Below are 8,021 nucleotides of genomic sequence, written 5' to 3' on the forward strand. Positions count from 1 at the left end.
ACAGAACCTTATAATCGGGACCATTCAGAGTAGGAATCATTGACCACAACTCTTTGAAAACAATCATGAAGCAAATTTTCAATCCAATTACTAATTATAGTTTCTAAACCAATAGACCTCAATTTACCCATTTGTCATCCATGAGGGACAGTATCAGACGCCTTTCCAAAGTCCAAAAAAACAATATCGACAGGCTTCTACTCACCTCCTCATAAAAACTAATCAGGTTACTTTGACAGCTTCTGTTTTTAGTAAACCATGTTGGCTATCACTAATATTATTTACCATTACATAATCCTGTATGTAGTCCTGTAGAAGGCCCTCAAACATTTTTCCCACTATGAACGTTAAGCTTACTGGTCTATAAATTCCTGGTGAAGACCAAGCACCCTTTTTGAAAATGGGCCCCACATTCGCCTTGCGCCAGTCTCTTGGTACATTGCCTGTCATTAAATAATCTGTAAATATTATGAACAGAGGCAAAGCAATAGCTGAACTGAGCTCCTTTAGAACTCCTTTTGCGCCCGCTGATGTGCCTTTGATTCCTTCTCTGCATGTCCAGCTAATGTGTGGAGCGTTGGTGGTCAGTAACCGCGCAAGGCCACTACACCGCATACAGAGCTATACTGCTCCAGGAGTCGGACCCCAGCAGATCTGATATGGATCATAGGTTATTGGTATTTAATGTTCATGCCTCTAACCACCGTTTTTACTTCTTGTGTTGCAGGTACTCCTCATCCAACAATTCTGCAAGCACAGTAACTTTTTCGAGTATGATTGTTCTCTAGAAAATCATATTCATTCAAGTGTCTGAATTAACACAGGTAACGTGTGATAGTATTAATGTTTTTACTGATGGTAATTTCTGCTTGGTCTTAGGGTCTGTTCACACAGCTGATTTTTGTGCTTTTTATGACGCGTTTTTACACATGTAAAAGGCCTATAAACAGCCTCTCATTAATTTGAATGGAGTCAGCACTTTATTCTTTTTTACACGTGTAAAAAAGAAGCATCATTCCCTATCTTAGGGCAGAATCAGCTCTGATTTTCCCATTCAAATGAAGAAGAAAAAAAACGCACCATTTGCGATGTGCGTAAACATGCCAAAAACTGTTGTGGGAAAAGTACTATAGAATTTAATAAAGTTTTGAATACTTTTTTTTTTTAAATAGTTTTATTTGTTTTGGTACATAAAAGTGCAATTCTGGATATGTTTGCAAAAATTTTCATTAAAAGGCGCATTTCATTTCTGCGTACTTTAATGTGATTATTGGAGCTCTTGGTTAACATACAGATGTGCTATTGTGTGTCATCTAAAATGGCTCCTGGGATGAAGAAGAACAGAGTTTCTATGGTTGGCATAGAAACGAAGCTGTGGAGTCTTTAAAAAATAAATAAAAATAATCTGCCTGAAAAACGCGTTAAAAACACATCAAACATGCATAATTTTGAGGTGTAAAAATCTGCTTGGATTCAGCACTGATTTATTTTTATTTTTTTACATGTGTATTTTGAAAATCAGCCGTGTGAACGGACCCTTGGCGTTCCCCTGCACCATAATAATAAAACACAGCATATGGGTACCACAGACCCATGTAGCCTGTAGCAGGGTAAGGAGAGGGTCTCATTATGTTTCCCATGTGTCATGTATTCCCAGGACAGTTCGGTTATTTTCCTTCATTTAGCACGATTTGGTCTCACAAAGCTTCTGGATTTACATTATTTACTGAGCAGGCTTTAGGCGAGGTCTACACGACGACATGTGTCGCGCGACAGATGGGGCACAACTACACTGCAACATTTGTCGCACCAATGTCACGTGACAATTTTTATAATGATAGTCTATGGTGTTGCAATGCGACATGCTGCGACGCGACAGTCGCAGAAAAATCCATCTCGAATGGATTTTTAGCGACTTTGGCAGTTGCAGCATGTCGCAGTGCGACACCAAAGACTATCATTAATAAAATTGTTGTGTGACATTGGTGCGACAAAATGTCGTTGTGTAGACCTAGCCTTACTTTTGTAAGTAAGGCTTTTTTATAATAACCGAATATATTTCTGCCACCTGAACTATTCCCTTTACAAGATGGGATTATTCAGGTACTAGGTAACAAGTGAAGGGAAATATATTGCTGTGAGTCTGCTCTCCACAACAGTCAGTAAAGATGTTGTTCACTCTGCAAGTATGCCTCTGTTATTCCTCTGGGAAATGTATGAATAAATTGACAACTGGGTGCCTCAGTCGCAGACTGTAAGGGACACACCTTAATGGCAATATATTTATACATTTATTTTCTACATTTTCAGAAGGAATAACTGAGGAATGGCACAATGCAGCTTAAAGTTCTAAGCAAAGATGCCCCTTAATTCCAAAAGCTAGATACTTCTTGTTTAGGACACCACTGTGGCTTTTTAAAGAGGCTCTCAGATTTAAAAAAACGGAGAACAATAGATATGACATAACATCTATTAATACTCACCTTTCTCTGAGCAACTTTTGCAGAAACTCTTTTAGAGAAAAGGAGGGGCTGTTTTATTGGCCTTTAGCACGTCATGACAGCTCCTCGCCTCTTTCCATGGGTGGTATACAGATGCCATAAATGGCTCTGGGTACTGCAGCCGAGGGAATTCTCTCCAGCTGCTCTCCTCTATTAACCAAATTGTTCCCACTTGTAAGCACAGCAATTTAAATGATAGAAGTGAATAGGGAATTTCTGACCAATTCCCTGATATTCAAATAAAGGTTTGAAAAAATATGCAATGTTTAACATATAAGGGCTCTTTCACATCTGCGTTATAGTCTTCCGGCATAGAGTTCCGTCATCGGGGCTCTATGCCGGAAGAATCCTGATCAGAATTTTCCTAATGCATTCTGAATGGACAGTCCGTCCTTCAGGATGCATCAGGATGTCTTCCGTTCCGGAACGGAACGTTTTTTGGCCGCAGCAAATAGCGCAGCATGCTGCGCTTTTTGCTCCGGCCAAAAATCCGGAACACTTGCCGCAAGCCCGGATCCGGAATGAATGCCCATTGAAAGGCATTGATCCGGATCCGGCCTTAAGCTAAACGTCGTTTCGGCGCATTGCCGGATGCGACGTTTAGCTTTTTCTCAATGGTTACCATGGCTGCCGGGACGCTAAAGTCCTGGCAGCCATGGTAAAGTGCAGTGGGGAGCGGGGTGCAGCATACTTACCATCCGTGCGGCTCCCGGGGCGCTCCAGAGTGACGTCAGGGCGCCCCAAGCGCATGGATCACGTGATCGCATGGACACGTCATCCATGCGCATGGGGCGCTCTGACGTCATTCTGGAGCGCCCCGGGAGCCGCACGGATGGTAAGTATGCTGCTCCCCCGCTCCCCACTACTACTATGGCAACCAGGACTTTAATAGCGTCCTGGGTGCCATAGTAACACTGAAAGCATTTTGAAGACGGATCCGTCTTCAAATGCTTTCAGTACCCTTTTGTTTTTCCCGATCCGGCGTGTAATTCGGCAAGTGGAGTACACGCCGGATCCGGACAACGCAAGTGTGAAAGAGGCCTTTGGAGACAAATGCTTTTTTTAATGAATTCATTCTGGGCACATATTAAGTATAACATGTCCAAAAAATTGTTAAAAGGGTTTCTTCCTTTTTACTTATGACCTATGATAGTGTGGCAGGCGCAGCATTTTGCGCTGTGGCATTAGAAGAATTTTGAAATCTCTGACTTTTTAATCTAACCAGACTGTCTATTACTCTGTAATTCCTCTAGCGCCGTTCTATGGAAACAGTAGGTTTAACCACCTCCCGACCGCTTTACGCACGGATGCGTCCGGGAGGTGGTTGATTTATTCCTCCTGGACGCATCCGCGCGTCATCTCGCGAGACGCGAGATTTCGGTCACAGCCGGCCCGCGCATGCGCATCGCGGGCCGGCATTTCGTCAAGGAGTATTTCGTCAGCAACCTGCCAGCCAATGATCGCGGCTGGCAGGTTGCTGATTTTTAAAAAAACCAATCAGAGTGCCAGATAGCAGATCATATTAGTAAATATGATCTGTTATATGGCTGCCTGCTCCTCTGCTGGTCCTTTTCGTTGGTTGGATCCAGCAGAGGAGCAGGCTACACAGTGAGTACACCAACACCACATACTAGCCCCAAATCACCCCCCTGAACCCCAATTAACCCTTTGATCACCCCTTTGATCGCCCCTGTCAGTGAAAGGAAAAAAGTGATCAGTGCAAACTGTCACTTTTTTTTTCCACTGGTATTGACCGTTAGGTTTTAGGTATAGTTTAGGCCCCTTGGTTAGGTAGTTTAGGGATCGGTTAGCGCCCAGCCCACCGCACCGCAGTCACTGATTCGCTGATTAGCGTATCGCTAATCAGCATTTGTACTTTTATAGTATCTGGAAGTGATCAAAACTGATCACGGTCAGATCTATAATAGTATTAGTGTCACCTTAGCTCGCCCTCCACCCAAAACGCAGTCACCTTAGCTCGCCCTCCACCCTCACATGGGAGGGGTGGACTTCAATGACCAGATGTTGTCTCTGTATTTAGTTTCCCGCAGAACCAGAAGGTGTCTGTATATTTAATTCAATTGGCTCTGTATAATAGTTTTGTTCTCTACAGTAAGGCTGGGAGAACTGGATCCTTCCTCAAATTTCAGGAAGAGATCATCGCGAACCTCCTGTACCCAGGAGGTTCCGTGGCCCCATCCACCAGTGTAGTTAGCCGTCTACACGAGCGACATTTCCCTAGTGTCGTTCCTGGTACCTCAAACCGACCGCCACCCCGAAAAAAATGTTGTGTCTGTAGCAGGAGTGGAATAAGGCGTGACACCTGCTATTTCTGTCCTGACTGTCCTGACCACCCTGCCCTATGCTTAGGGGAGTGTTTCCGGAAGTACCACACACAGGTACACCTAGCATAGGGATCATCTCACCAGGACAGGCACACAGGGCTATTAGGGCCCATTCACTCACACAGCTGCTGCAAACGTCTCCTTTCACCTGGGACAAAGTGCATAACGCACTTCGCCACATCTTTGGGCGATTTGCGCTTTGCACATTGAACCATGGGGAAGGAGAGGTTTGTTCTATAAAGGTAAAAAAACAAAAAAAAAACACCAGTAAGCTAGGGTTGTTGCGGGTATCGAAATTTCGATACCCAATCGATACTTTTGTCCCGGTATCGATACGATACCGGGATTTCCGTTTTTTCGATACTGGGCTGCGCTTCTGCGCAGTCTAGTATCTCTGAACATGAGCGCGCTGCTATCGGCGCGCTCATGTTCTCTCTCAGCAGCACGGGGAGAAGGAAGCTGTCCTCCCTCCCCCTGTGCTGCTGCCGCTGCCACCAATGAGAAGCGAGGGGCGGAGGAGGGGCGGCAATGAGAAGCGAGGGGCGGAGGAGGGGCGGCAATGAGAAGCGAGGGGCGGAGGAGGGGCGGCAATGAGAAGCGAGGGGCGGAGGAGGGGCGGCAATGAGAAGCGAGGGGCGGAGGAGGGGCGGCAATGAGAAGCGAGGGGCGGAGGAGGGGCGGCAATGAGAAGCGAGAGGCGGAGGAGGGGCGGCAATGAGAAGCGAGAGGCGGAGGAGGGGCGGCAATGAGAAGCGAGGGGCGGAGGAGGGGCGGCAATGAGAAGAGAGGGGCGGAGGAGGGGCGGGCGCACTGCGCCACCAATGATGGGATTATTTCCACACAGAGCGGCGCCCAGCGATGCCCCAGCACTCACCATTAGTCCTGGGCGCCGCTCCGTTCGCCTGCAGTGCCCCATTACTGTCTCCTCTCCTGCTCCACATGCTGCTGATTACTATCGGAGCGATGGGAGGAGACATCAGCTTCACTAGTGGGCGTTCCTTCTCCCTGCGCTGCGATTGGACAGCGCTACAGCCAGGGAGAAGGAACGCCCACTAGTGAATCTGATGTCTCCTCCCATCGCTCCGATAGTAATCAGCAGCATGTGGAGCAGGACAGGAGACAGTAATGGGGCACTGCGGGCGAACGGAGCGGCGCCCAGGACTAATGGTGAGTGCTGGGACATTGCTGGGCTCCGCTCTGTGTGGCCTGATAGTGAAAGTCTGGACTCATATACAGTAGTCAGTCTTTAACACATACAGGAGGCGGGTGCCGGCAGCAGAATCGCATTGCCGGCACCCTGCCCCTGACAGGGAGCTGCGATCAGCGGCAGTTAACTGCCGCTGATCTGCCAGTACCCGCCTCCTGTATAAAGAGGTAGTTATCATTGCCCCCCCCCCCCCTCAACCCACCCATCCCATTAAAATCATTGGTGGCACAGTGCGCCGGCCCCTCTCAACCCCCCAGTATTAAAATCATTGGTGGCAGTGGCCACAGGGACCTCTCCCCCCCCCCCCCCCCCTCATTGGTGGTGCAGTGGCAGCTTCTGATCGGAGCCCCAGCTGTGTAAGCCTGGGGCTCCGATCGGTTACCATGGCAGCCAGGACGAAGCCCTGGTTGCCATGGTAACATCCCTGATGCTGTGTGCACAAAGCACAGAGCAGCAGGGACAGTGTGGAGTCCTATTCACCCTGATAGAGATCTATCAGGCTGAATAGGAAAAGGGATGAAAGATCCCAGGTTCTAGCCCCTAAGGGGGAAATAGTTATTAAATAAAAAGTGTAAAAAAAACAAACAAAAAACACTAAAATATGAAGTATAAATCACCCCCTTTTCCCAATTTCACATATAAAATATATAAATAATAAACATATTACATCGCCACGTCAGAAAAGTCCAAACTATTAAAATATATTAAAAAAATCTAGGTGGTGAATGCCGGAACAGAAAAAATAAAATAAAAACTGCGCGATTCGCCATTTTTAAAAATGAGGAATGCACGTGGCTTTTTTTGTTTATTTTTTTCGCGTGGTATCGAGTATCGCAATACTTTTTCATGGTATCGAAACCGAATCAAAAAATTGGTATCGCAACAACTCTACAGTAAGCAAAAAGGTTAATGTTTAGTTCAAAAAGTTAAAGTTTATATGTTCTGTTGCAAAGTTAATAAAATTATTGCGTTGCGGCTTGTTTTTTTTGTTTTTTGTTTTTTTACCTTCCAGGTGGACCAACCGATCGACTAGCTGCAGCACTGATGTGCATTCTGACAGAAGCATTGCGCTGCTGTCAGATTACACGCAAGTCGGTGTATGCGGCGCTGCAAGACGAGATTTCTACTCTGCAGTAACAGATACGTTTGCCAAGGCATACGAGCTGAGGAGGAGGCGGCGTTCCTATGCTTTGGCAAACACTTTGTATGTAAAAAAAAAATCAAAAAAAAAAATCCCGGCAATGATTTATTCATCCACATCGATTGATGTGAATGGAGAAATCTGGTTTGCCAGGGCACACGAGCTAAGTGGGTATGGATGTTGGGCGGAGCTCCTATGTCCTGGCAGACGCCTTTCCCCTCCTTTTTTTTTTTTTTTTTGGCAGAGATTTTTTCATCCACATTGATCGATGCGAATGAAGAAATCTGTGCCGTTCATTTTTTTCTTTCAGCGCAGAGGCTGAACGGAAAAAAAAATCTCATTACCTGTATGCTCAATATAAGGAGAATAGCAGAAACTCCTAATGCTGGTCATACATGTAATGATTGCGGAGACCCTCAAATGCCAGGGCAGTACAAACACCCCACAACTGACCCCATTTTGGAAAGAAGACACCCCAAGGTATTCGCTGAGGGGCATATTGAGTCCATGAAAGATTTAAAGTTTTGTCCTAAGTTAGCAGAAAGTGAGACTTTGTGAGAAAAAACAAAAAAAAATCAATTTCCGCTAACTTATGCCAAAAAAATACATTTCTATGAACTCGCTATGCCCCTTATTGAATACCTTGGGGTGTCTTCTTTCCAAAGTGGGGTCACATGTGGGGTATTTATACTGCCCTGGCTTTTTAGGGGCCCTAAAGCGTGAGAAGAAGTCTGGGATCCAAATGTCTAAAAATGCCCTCCTAAAAGGAATTTGGGCACCTTTGCGCATCTAGGCTGCAAAAAAGTGTCACACATGTGGTATCGCCG

General features: G+C 45.9%; 1 protein-coding gene across 4 annotated transcripts in view; it reads left to right on the forward strand.

Annotated features, from left to right (window-relative positions):
• TASOR2 (transcription activation suppressor family member 2) overlaps positions 1-8,021 on the forward strand; it is an 87,677-nt gene that overhangs the window by 21,916 nt on the left and 57,740 nt on the right. For 3 of the 4 annotated variants that reach the window (XM_044280005.1, XM_044280008.1, XM_044280006.1), the window contains exon 2: positions 728-824. The exons of the other annotated variant lie outside the window; for it this stretch is intronic. The gene's annotated coding sequence lies outside the window, so the exon portion shown is untranslated. The remainder of the gene's footprint in view (positions 1-727; positions 825-8,021) is intronic. 4 annotated transcript variants of the gene reach the window in all.

This window comes from Bufo gargarizans, chromosome 2, assembly GCF_014858855.1.
Source record: "Bufo gargarizans isolate SCDJY-AF-19 chromosome 2, ASM1485885v1, whole genome shotgun sequence".
Lineage (NCBI taxonomy): Eukaryota > Metazoa > Chordata > Amphibia > Anura > Bufonidae > Bufo > Bufo gargarizans.